Raw genomic sequence first — 10,309 nt, 5'->3', positions numbered from 1 at the left:
GATATGTAGAAATGTGGAAAGGGGTCGGGACAAAGGTAAAAGAAATTTGGGATAGAAAAAGAAAAAAGAAGTGACGGAAAAGAAAGCGAGGAATAAGGAGGTAATTTCAGCGGCGGTAAAGGCTCTAATAGGAAGCGCAACCTCTCAGGAACACTGGGGGAGGGGCCGCAGGGCGGCTGGGTCACGTTGCCGGGGGAGCCATTTTGGGAGTGCACGGCGGTTCTGCGCGGGGCCTCTTTGGCTGTGACGCCTAGCCCAGGTTTCTACCGCCCTAGGGCTCATCTAAAACCTAAGATGGCGGCATTTGCATAGGGTGTAAGCGCTGCAGGCATACTTTATGCGAAAAGACGGCCAAAGGACGAGTCTCCTAAGGAATGTCCAGAAACTTACGGATTATTTGTGTTGTGGTGAGTGCTGAAACTCGCATCGAGTTGAAAAGTGACCATTAGTAAGGTTACACACTTCGGCATCGCTTGGCCTGACTGAGTGGGGGAGGAGCCGGTCTACATTTCATTTTTCTCTCTCTTCAAAATATTGGAGAGTAATTTCTCTCTCCTTAATCACTTTACTATCACGGATGAGGATAGGTGGTTGCAGAAACTAGCTCCTAGTGGGTATTCTGGGCCGTTTTCCTTTTTTTTTTTTTAACTTGTTTGAATGGGTTTTTATTGACACCATGCCGGCGCAAAATTCTCTCTCCCTAAGGCGCTTTCAGGAACTGCTTAACTGTTGGGCCTGCGGGTCCTTAATTCCTAAGGGCTGCCTTTCCATGTGCAAACTTAGTTTTGATAGACCAATCAGTTTGTAATATACTCATGGTGGGCTCGATTAAAATAATTTTTTTCTATGCCCTTTATATATACTTCAGATGAGGACTTTTGGTCTCATAATACTTAACATTTGTCCAAGAAATATCTTAGAGATCGAGGGGGGTGTGTGTGTGTGTATAGATAATATTTCAGGGAGTTGCTACATTATATTGTGAATTGTTAGCTTGTTTACTCACTAAGTAAGAAAAGAGCTAAATTTCCTGTGTTCAGATCTCTTGGTGAGAATAAATTTATGTTAAGCATAATATCATTACATGTTTACTGTATGGGAAGACAGTAAAAGTGAATTTAATCTATTAAATGCTTAAGTGGTTAAAAGAAATTTCCCTCAAGAAATGCCCACATCTCGCTCATACTTTGCTGGAAAGACTATGAATTGCTGCAACTTTTGAAAAAAATGATCTGACAGTATGTAAGGAAATAAAAATACGAATATTGCTTGACTAAATACTGGAACTCAATATTCTGACTTTTAAGAATCCATTCTACAGAAATAAATGTACCAGTGTGTAAGGATATATGAACAAGGATGCCTTTGTAGCTTTGTTTGTGTGACAACTGGAAACAACCTGTATATCCGTCAGTAGGAGAGTGTTCGAATAAATCTTGGGACATTCATATTATGAGATATTTTGTAACTGTGGAAACAGATTTACCTCTATTGATCTAGAGAATGCTATAATGGATTGTTATGTGAAGAATGTAAGCTGTAAAATACTGTTTAGTATAATTTAATGTTTTTGGTGGTGGTGGTGAGTGATGAGGGCTTCCCTGGTAGCTCAGCTAGTAAAGAATTGCATGCGATGTAGGAGACCCGATTCCTGGGTCGGGAAAATCCCCTGGAGAAGGGCTAGGCTACCCACTCCAGTACTCTTGCCTGGAGAATACCATGGAGGGAGGAGCCTAGTGGGCTATACATTCCATAAGGTTGCACAGAGGCAGACACGACTGAAGTGATTAAGCAGCAACAGCAGTGAGTGATGAAGGAATGTTGGATAAACTTTTTTTTCTTTGTCTTTTTGGGGGGCCTTCTATAATATGTTATGAAATACTTAAGAGATATAGAAACATATAAAGAATAACACAGTGAACCTCTTTTCTCACCAGCAAAACAAAAGACTAAACATTACCATTATAGTTGGAGTGCTCTGTGTACCCATCCCTGATTGCATCCCTTCCTTCCTCCTCAGAAATAACCATTATTTTAAACTGATTCTTGTGACTTCCCTGGTAGTCCAGTGACTAAGAAGACTCAGTGCATCCAATGCAGGGGGCCTGGTTCAATCCCTGGTAGGGGGAACTAGATCCTGCCTGCAGCAACTAAGACCAGGTACAGTCAAATAAATATTTAAGAAAAAAAAAAGCGATTCTTTTCCCCATGCATTTCTTAAACTTTTGTGATGTAATGAACTTTTTTCTAGCATGTGTTATTTTTTATACATTTTGAAGGGAAATTTTTAAAAGTTGAATTTTAAGTGTTGGGCTGCAGTAACAGGGACCAATTGAAATTTCTTCTAAATTTGAGGGCAGAATCCAGTTTTTTTTAAAAAGAAATTAAACCAGGAAACAAGTGTTGGCAAGGAAGTAAAGAAATTGGAGCTCTCATGCATTGCTGCTGGGATGTAAAATGGTGCAGCCACTGTGGAAAATAGTTTGACAGTTTCTCTATAAGTTAAACGTAGAATTATCACACTTCCTTGTCGACACTTGTTATCTCTTTTTTTTTTTAATTTAAAAATTACAACCATTCTAGTGTGTTTGGAGTGTTATATCATTGTGGTTTAGATTCAGATTTCCCTAATCACCAATGATTTTGGCTACCTTGATGCACTTATTGGCCATTTGTGTATTTTTAATTTGAGTGTCTTTTTGTTGTTGAGCTATAAATTCTTTGCAAATTCTGGATAGTAATCTGATCATATATATATATATATAAATAATATTTAGAATTTTGCAAATTTCCCCCCATTATGTATATGTTTTTTACATGTTCTTGGTAATGTCCTTTGGTATACAGATTTTTTAAGTTTTCTTTTTTTCTTTTTTTGCTTGTACTTTTGGTGTCAAATCTAAGAATTCTATGCTAAATTCTTTGCCAAATAAATCTAAGAAGATTTATCTTTATGTGTTTTTCTAAGTGTTCTATGGTTTTAGCTCTTATATTTATGTCATATATCCATTTTGAGTTATTTTTATATATGATATGAGATCCAATTTTATTCTTTTACATGTGCATAGCCAGTTGTCCCAGCACCACACATTGGAGAGACTGTCCCCCATTGAATGGTCTTGGCACCCTTGTTGAAATCAGTTGGCTTAGGTGTATGGGTTTATTCTGGTCTTTCAAATTTATTTCATTTGTCTCTGTGCCTATCCTTATTCCACTGCCATACTTTTGATTACTGTTGATTGTGTTAATTTTTAAAATTGAGAAGTGTCAATCTTCCAACTGTGTTCTTTATCAAGATTGTTTTGGCTATTTGGGGCTTCTTGTAATTCCATATGAATTTTAGGATTATCCTGTCCATTTCTTTTTAAATCATATAGAAAAAATAAGAGGGGTTACAAACCAAAAATACAATAATGCTAGCTTATATATTTACCTATGTAGTTACCTTTGCTGCTGCTGCATGCATGCTCAGTCACTCGGTTGTATCCACCTCTTTGTGACCCCATGGACTGTAGCCCACCAGATTCCTCTGTCCATGGGATTTCCCAGGCAAGGATACTGGAGTGGGTTGCTATTTCCTCCTCCAGGGGATCTACCTGACCCAGGGGATCAAACCTGAGTCTCTTGGGACTCCTGCATTGGCAGGCAGATTCTTTACCACTGAATCACCTGGGAATCCCTTGTTGTTACCTTTGCCTGTGTTCTTTATTTCTTCATATAGTTTCGAGTTCATCTATTATCCTTCCATTTTATTCTGAAGATCTCCCTTTGTCAGTTCTTGTAGGGCATGTCTGTCAGCAGTGAACTTCCTCAGCTTTTGTTTATCTGGGAATGTCTTAATGTCTCCTTCAGTTCTCTTTTGATAGATTTATTGAAATATAATTCACATACCATACAATCCACCCATTTAAAGTGTACAGTTCAGTAGTTTTTTAGTATATGTGCAGCCATCACCAAATCTTTCAACATTTTCATCACTCTAAGAGGAAGTCCATATGCTTTAGCCATAAGCCAGATGGTTGGATGGCATCACAGACTCAATGGACATGGGTTTGGGTGGACTCCGGAAGTTGGTGATAGACAGGGAGGCCTGGTGTGCTGCGGTTCATGGGGTTGCAAAGAGTCAGACACGACTGAGCAACTGAACTGAACTGAACTGCCCTTTGAACCCCACCTGCCCAGCCCTAGGTAACCACTAATCTACTTTTATCTCTGTAAAATTTCCAGTTTAGAATATTTCATATGAATAGAATCATATGGCCTTTTGTGATTGCCTTCTTTCATTTAGCATACTGCTTCAAAGTTCATGTATGTTGTAGCATGTATCAGTACTTTATAGCCCATTTATGACTTCCATTCATAGAATGGATATACTACATTTCCTTTGTTCATCCATCTGGACATTTGGGTTGTTTCTACCTTTAGGCTATCAAGAATGATTCTGCTAAAACATTCATGTACAAGTTTCTGTATAGAAATATGTTTTCGTTTCTATAGGTGTATACTTAAGAGTTATTGCTGGATCATATAGCAACTCTGTGTTTAATAGTTTGAAACACTGTTAGACTTTTTTCCAAAGTGGCTGCACCATTTTACACTCAGCAGTATGAGGGCTCTAACTTGTTTACATTCTCACCAGCACTTGTCATTATCGACTTTATCCAATTCTGGCCATCCTGCTGCTGCTGCTGTTGCTGTTGCTGCTACTGCTGCTGCTAGGTTGCTTCAGTCGTGTCCGACTCTGTGCAACCCCATAGACGGCAGCCCATCAGGCTCCCCATCCCTGGGATTCTCCAGGCCAGAACACTGGAGTGGGTTGCCATTTCCTTCTCCAGTGCATGAAAGTGAAAAGTGAAAGTGAAGTCGCTCATTCCTGTCTGACTCTTAGTGACCCCATGGACTGCAGCCCACCATCCTAGAGGGTGTGAAATGGTATCTCATTGTAGTTTCCTTTCCTACAAGGTTAGGTCCCTGATGTTGTTCTTTAGGGAGGTGCAATTTGAATATACCCACCATCACCCTGGGATGAGTTTTGTTAGAGCTGTCTTTCTCTGACCACACCCAGCAGCCAGCAGCCAAGCTCCATTTACTGATCCTTTGTTTTCCATAATGCCCGAGGGCATAAACTACTCTGAAAACTAATTCAATCAAATTGTGGGTCCTTTGAAGAAATAGTTAGCAGAGGTTAGTGTTTGATATTTGTTCTGGCTCCAAGAGGGTTCTTTCCAGTAGCCTTACTGCCGATTTCTTACCTGCAAACTCGTTGACCTACAGTTCGGCGTATATTTTGAATCTTCTCCCAATTGCTTTTCTTTACAGTTCAGTCAGTCAGTTTAGTCGCTCAGTTGTGTCCGATTCTTTGTGACCCCATGGACTGTAGCACGCCAGGCCTCCCTGTCCATCACCAACTCCTGGAGTTTACTCAAGCTCATGTCCATTGAGTTGGTGATGCCATCCAACCATCTCATCCTTTGTCGTCCCCTTCTCCTCCTGCCCTCAATCTTTCCCAGCATCGGGGTCTTTTCCAATGAGTCAGCTCTTTGCATCAGGTGACCAAAGTATTGGAGTTTCAGCTTCAATATCAGTCCTTCCAATGAACACCCAGGACTGATCTCCTCTAGGATGGACTGGTTGGACCTTCTTGCAGTCCAAGGGACTCTCAAGAGTCTTCTCCAACACCACAGTTCAAAAGCATCAATTCTTGGGCACTCAGCTTTCTTTATAGTCCAACTCTCACATCCATACATGACTACTGGAAAAACCATAGCTTTGACTAGACGGACCTTTGTTGGCAAAGTAATGTCTCTGTTTTTTAATATGCTATCTAGCTTGGTCATAACTTTTCTTCCAAGGAACAAGCATCTTTTAATTTCATGGCTGCAGTCATCATCTGCAGTGATTTTGGAGCCCCCCAAAATAAAGTCTGTCACTGTTTCCTCTGTTTCCCCATCTATTTGCCATGAAGTGATGGGACCAGATGCCATAATCTTAGTTTTCTGAATGTTGAGCTTTAAGCCACTTTTCATTTTCATCAAGAGGCTCTTTAGTTTTTCTTCACTTTCTGCCATAAGGGTGGTGTCATCTGCATATCTGAGGTTATTGATATTTCTCCCAGCAATCTTGATTCCAGCTTGTGCTTCTTCCAGCTCAGCGTTTCTCATGATGTACTCTGCATATAAGTTAAATAAGCAGGGTGGCAATATACAGCTTTGACATAATCCTTTCCATATTTGGAACCAGTCTGTTGTTCCGTGTCCAGTTCTCACTGTTGCCTCCTGATCTGCATATAGATTTTCTTTACAACCTTGCTGTTTTTTCAGTGCTCCTCTAGGCTTGACTTTCTCCATGGTCTTGCAAATGAAGTCAGTTCATTTCCTTTGAGAAGAGAATAGGAGCTATCTGTTTTAAAGTCTACTTTTTCCCTCAAGCAAAAGCTTTGAGTCTGGTCTCTGGAGGTGGGGGTAGGGACAATGGCAAGTTTCTGAGTGACAGTTCTGTTGTGCTAGATGAGTGCTTAGTGGAGGGGAGAGTGCAACCAGAGGGCCTCTCAGTTTACCGTTTACTCCTCACAACCCAGGGCAAGGATGTTCAGGGCCCCAGTATTCTCCACATACCACATCCAGTTAAAGTTTTCATTCCACCACTGGGGGTTAGGTTGCAGAAAGGAACCCCTACCTCTAAACCACAATTGTTCAGGACTCAGCCCTAGCAACAGGCTAGGTAGCTGGATGGGAAAGTCGAATGCCCTGTACTTCCAAAGAAGAAAGCCCTCTAATTGGGACTTGGGGGTGGTGGTGGTGGAGAGAGAATTTTTTGCCTTGAATTCAGGAGTCTTGAGTAGAGTCTTCCTCTCTGAGCTAGGATGGGAGAGGGAGGGAGGGAGAGAGTAGTCTTGGTTCAGATACCATAGGCTCACTTTTCTTAGTGAATTTTAAAAGATGTTCTTGAATAGATATTTCTTCATTTGTTGTTTGTTCTTAAAACCACTTCCAGAGGGTTTAAACGGTTGCTTTTTTTTTTTTTTTCTTTTAATAGTTTTTATCAGTTTCAGTGGGGAACAGGACACTCGAGCTCCTCATGCTGTCTTGCCATAAGTTAATCTCTTTCCTTTCTTTTTGAAAGATTGTTTTATCAGAAATAGATTCATTGATTCAGAGCTCTTTTACCTCCCAGCAATTAAAATATGCCATTCCATTGCCTCTGGCTTCCATGGTTTCTGTTGATGAGTTACCTTTCTTAATTTTAGGATTCTCTCTTTTTCTTGGTTTTCAACATTTTAATTATACTGTGGCTCAGTGTGGATCTCTTTGAGTTTATTCTATTCCGGATTCATTAGATTTCTTAAGATATGTAGATTGGGCATTGTTTCTTCAAACACTCCTTTTTCATAATTACCCTTTATTCGAATTTGAAAACTGAATGAAGAACAGAGAATATTGTTTCCTTAGTTTTGGTCTGCATTTTGGATAAAAAAAAATAGCATACAGAAATATAATTTGGGGACCTGTGAAGAATATTGAAGAATTAGAACAGCTTTAATTAGACTAAATCAGACTAAATCTAAAACCTTTTCACAGATTGATAAGATGAAGATACAAAGCAGACAATGATAATTGATACTTGGAGATCACTTAGAAAATTGAGAGGAGTCAGACTGGGCCCATCTTACAATACAGAAGTCTTGTGGCTTGTGCTTCTGAATTGTATGTCTTAAAACTTATAATGAACACCTGAGTTGTATAGAGATGAGAGAGGTTACAACTTCAGGTCCCAAGTTATATATGAAGCCTGTTTAGTCCTGCAGGATTCTGAATATTTCTTCAAGGTTCTCTGTTCTTTTAATAAAAGTAGATCTATTACTTCTGTTTATTTTATATTTCCTACACTTGATATACTTTACTCACCAAGTCATTGGAACTCTTAAAAATTCTAAATAATTGGTAAACCATTTCACAGATTAGAAACTTGAAGTTTATTTGGGGACTGATCCACCTATAGTCATGGTTAAATATTGGCAGCTCAGGGATTTTGTTTGCTTTATGATGTATCTGTAGATGTACTTAAAATGGATGGGGAAAACAGTTTTGTTTTGTGTTCTCAAATTTTATAACCTGTCTGGAAGTGCGAATTATGACGATTTGAACATTTCCAGGTTATGTTATACTATACCTCATGTGATATTTCTTTTCAGTAAATAGTTGTTGTTTAGAATGTATAGATCTATATCCCTGATTATGTTTAAAGGGCACATGGAAAGTCAGCAGAAAAACGCATATGCCTGAAACACCAAATGCTATGCATGTAGTCCCCTTCTACAATGCCTCGCTTAGAATTTGTCAGGGATGCTGTCTTAGAAGCAAAGTATCCATGATGTTTTAGAAAGCAAGGAAGTAAGTGTGGATTTCAATCAAGAATTGCAGGCCTTGCTGGACACATCCCAGGGAACATTTTTCAAAGATGTGATGCTGGAGAATGTGTCTGGTCTCTTAGTGAGTATGTCAACATTGACTTTTTTTTTTTTTTCCTTCAAATATTCTTGATATCCCTTTCTCTCCTTCTTTTTCTTTTGGATCTCTTATTTTGTTGGTATGCTTGATGCTGTCTACGGGTCTCTTAGTTTCTTTTCCCATTTCTCCCACCCTCCATCCCTGCCTCTGGCAACCACCAGTTTGTTCCCTGTATCTACGATTAAAAAAAAAAAAAGATTTCACATACAAGAGATCATACAGCCTTTGTCTTTGTCTAACTTCTTTCACTTAACATAATGCCCTTGAGGTCCATCTGTATTGTCAAAAATGGCAAGATTTTATTATTTTTTATGGCTAACATTCCATTGTATTTATATATTATATACACACATTGTTGTTGTTTAGTTGCTAAGTTGTTTCCGACTCTCTTGCAACTCCATGGACTATATATAGCCTGCCAGGCTCCTCTGTCCATGGCATTTCCCAGGCAAGAATACTGGAGTGGGTTGCCATTTCCTTCACCAGAGGATTGTCCCAATTCAGGGATCAAAACCTTGTCTCCTGCATTGGCAGGCATGGGCTTCCCCAGTGGATCAGTGATAATGAATCTATCTGCCAGTGCAGGAGATGTGGGAGACACGAGTTTGATCCCTGGGTTGGGAAGATCCCCGGGTTGGGAAGATCTCTCTTGTGGGGGGCAGGGGGGAATGGCAAGCCATTTCAGTATTCTTGCAGGGAAAATCCCATGGACAGAGGAGATTGGCGGGCTGTAGTCCATAAGGTCACAAAGTGTTGGACATGACTGAGTAAGCAAGCACACACACACACACATGCACATACATACACACACATCCCACAATTTCTTTATCCATTAATCTATTGGTGGACGTTTAAGTTGTTTCCATACCTTGACTATGTAGATGATGCAGCAGTGATCATGGGAGAGCAAATGTCTTTTCAAGTTAGCTTTTTTATTTTCTTCAAATTGTTGTTCAGTTGGCAAGTCGTGTCTGACTCCTCGTGACTCCATGGACTGCAGCATGCCAGGCTTCCCTCTTCCTCACCATCTCCTGGAGTTTGCTCCTGGAGTTTTCATGTCCATTGCATCAGTGATGCCATCCAACTATCTCATCCTCTGTCTTCGTCTTTTCCTTCTGCCTTCAATCTTTCCCAGCATCAGGGTCCTTTTAAATGAGTTGGATCTTCCCATCAGATGGCTAGAGTACTGGAGCTTCAGCTTCAGCATCAATCCTTCCAATGAACATTCAGGGTTGATTTCCTTTAAGATGGACTGGTTTGATCTCCCTGCTGTCCAAGGGACTCTCAAGAGTCTTCTCCAGCACCACAGTTCAAAAGCATCAATTCTTTGGTGCTCTGCATTCTTTATGGTCCAGCTCTCACAACTGTACGTGACTACTGGAAAGGCCTTGACTATGTGGACCTTTGTTGGCAAACTGATGTCTCTACTTTTTAATATACTGTCTAGCTTTGTCACAGCTTTCCTGCCAAGAAGCAATGGTCATCTTATTTCATGGCTGGAGTCACAATCCACAGTGATTTTACAGCCCAAGAAGAGGAAATCTGTCCCTGCTTCCAGCTTTTCCCCTTCCATTTGTCATGAAATAATGGGGCTGGATGCCATGACCTTAGTTTTTTTTAATATTTAGTTTTAAGCCAGCTTTTTCACTCTCCTCCTTCACCCTCATCAAGAGACTCTTTAGTTCCTCTTCACTTTCTGCCATTAGAGTGATATTATCCACATATCTGAGGTTGTTGATATTTCTCTCAGCAATCTTTTTTTTTGTTTTTTTTCTCTCCTGGCAGTCTTGATTTCCAACTTG

The 10,309-nt window shown here is 40.0% G+C and overlaps 1 long non-coding RNA gene across 1 annotated transcript in view; it reads left to right on the top strand.

Annotated features, from left to right (window-relative positions):
• Window positions 1–312: 312 nt before the first annotated feature.
• Window positions 313–10,309, top strand: part of LOC128070550 (uncharacterized) — a 107,041-nt gene continuing 97,044 nt past the window's right edge. The window contains exon 1 of the long non-coding RNA XR_008201616.1: window positions 313–407. This is a non-coding gene — a long non-coding RNA (uncharacterized LOC128070550). The remainder of the gene's footprint in view (window positions 408–10,309) is intronic.

This window comes from Budorcas taxicolor, chromosome X (genome assembly GCF_023091745.1).
Source record: "Budorcas taxicolor isolate Tak-1 chromosome X, Takin1.1, whole genome shotgun sequence".
NCBI lineage: Eukaryota > Metazoa > Chordata > Mammalia > Artiodactyla > Bovidae > Budorcas > Budorcas taxicolor.
The sequence above is the reverse complement of the archived record's forward strand: the minus strand, read 5'-3'. Positions and strand labels throughout refer to the sequence as shown.